Genomic DNA, 2,326 nt, shown 5'->3' with positions numbered 1-2,326 from the left:
AAGCTAAATCAACCCTAAACTTTCCACTTGCTGGAGCCAATGCATTCCCTGTTTCTTAAGCTAATTTGAGTTGCATTTCTATAACTTTCAATTGAAAGAGCTTTGGATATTGCTGTCCATCTAGAGGTGAGAATGATCAACTCCGTACAAGCAAAAGTAACTCACCAACAATTCTGACTAATAGGAAATCTTACCAAAATTTCCTTTGGATAAGTAGTAAGTTTCTGTTGGTTTGGAATACTAAATTTAGAAAGCTCAAATAACTAACATTTTCCTGTACCCTAGAGACAAGTGTTAAATAAACTAACTGATCCTAAGGATTATTCAAATACGTAATTCCAAGTTATGTCAGAGTGTCATTATAGATTCAACTTAATCACCTCCATTTTCAACATTAATAGGATTATTCTATAGGAATTGATGCCAAGAGCAATGATCCCAAGGCTCTGTGCTAATAATAGTTACAATATATTGCACATTCTATCAGCCAGGAAGTGTGTAAAGCCTGTCATTATTTTATATTTAATTCTCACAGGAATTCTAAAAGGTAGATGTTATTATTTCTCTCTTACAGATAAGGCATCTTAGGTTCACCAGCATGCTCAAGTTCATACAGCTAGCAAATAGTAGAACAAAAATATAAGCCCACATCATTCTGGTTTCAAAGCCTGGGCTTTTAACCACTGTTCTCATTTTATGTTTCCAAAGTTCGTAAGAATTCTCAAGTTTTTCAACATATTTTGGAGACATTCCTAGCTCCTAGGGGATACATCTATATCTATATGTAATTATATAATATATAATATGTGTACTTTATAGTAGATATTTATATGTTGTCATGAACTTATAAATAAATATAGATGTATGTACATACATGTATATTTTTTATATCTACTATGAACCAGGTATAAGAATTTATAACTACCATGGGAGTCTTATTTCAAAATTGTACAGTTAAATCATGATTTGCCATCAGCAACTCAACATCTGAATTTTATTTATTTATTTATTTATTTATTTATTTATTTATTTATGTACTATCTAAATTTTAGATTCTTTCTCTTATGAGAGAAAGAGGCCTAGGCTGGCATAGAAAAACATTGCCACCACCAACAACAACTAAGATAATCAATCCAGCAGACTGCTAGCAGAACCTGTGGTCGCCGCTTTTTCTAAATCTGCACAAACCCTCAGTAATTCTGGAAGACTTGGAAGGCACCTCTACTGATCTAAGGAGATTCTAGGCATAGTAGGCAGGAAGGGAGTGGAGAGAGCCTGGCCCTGGTCCTCATCTACAACCTTCTTCTTCCATGAGCCAAGCCTCTCGTGTGGATGTGCGCTGCTGACCCCATCATCTGCAGGTTTGGCAATAACTTGTGTTTGTGTCCACTCTTCGTAAGGAGGAGCTATATTGGCATTGCATGTTTGTTTTAACTTCCCACACAGAGACTAAGTCCAAAAGGTAATTAATTGGGCCCTTGCTTGAAAAAAAATAAAAAAGGCATTCTGTGTATTTAGTGGCCCCAAAAAGATATGAAAAAATATTTTCAAAAAACTAAACTAATCCAAATAGAACCATGTTTTCTAATGGAGGAGTGAAAAGAGGTAGGGATTTAGAGAGAGCTCGTTTGGCTGAGAGTTTCAGCTAACCACTTAGTATATATGTTTTTGGACAGATAATTTGTACCACAGTTTTTCAGTAATTATATTTAGCCCAAGAGGATGTTGGGAAGATTAAATAAAATAACATGCTTGCTGGTACTTTGTAAGTTTTGAAGCACTAGTATTATTTTTATAGACCCTCCTAATATTGATAGGAAAACTTCCCAGAAATCTCTTGCATATCAGGAAAACACATATCATTCATTCTAATTTGGTTATTTCTATAAAATTTCAAAAACAGTTGAAAATCTCTGCTTAATATCATTTAAACAGAATACAGTGTACAGTAGTGTTTGTAATGTTCAAATGTCTACCATGCTATTATTTAAACAAATAGCTGAGTAAAAGCAGATTCAAATCCTTGTCATCTTAATCATATAAAAGATCAAACAGGGGCACCTGGGTGTCTCAGTCGTTAAGCATCTGCCTTTGGCTCAGGTCATGATCCCAGGGTCCTGGGATCGAGCCCTGCATCAGGCTTCCTGCTTGGGGGGAAGCCTGCTCTCCCTCTCCCTCTCCCTCTCCCAATCCCCCTGCTTGTGTTCCCTCCCTCACTGTGTCTCTCTCTGTCAAATAAATAAATAAAATCTTTAAAAAAAGAGAGAGATCAAACAACTGCAAAAATGACTCACTTGTTTCATTTGGATTTTTAAATGTAGTTTAC

The sequence above is a fragment of the Lontra canadensis genome, unplaced genomic scaffold (assembly GCF_010015895.1).
Source record: "Lontra canadensis isolate GAN:19392208 unplaced genomic scaffold, GSC_riverotter_1.0 scaffold33, whole genome shotgun sequence".
Lineage (NCBI taxonomy): Eukaryota > Metazoa > Chordata > Mammalia > Carnivora > Mustelidae > Lontra > Lontra canadensis.
This window is presented reverse-complemented; position numbering follows the sequence as displayed.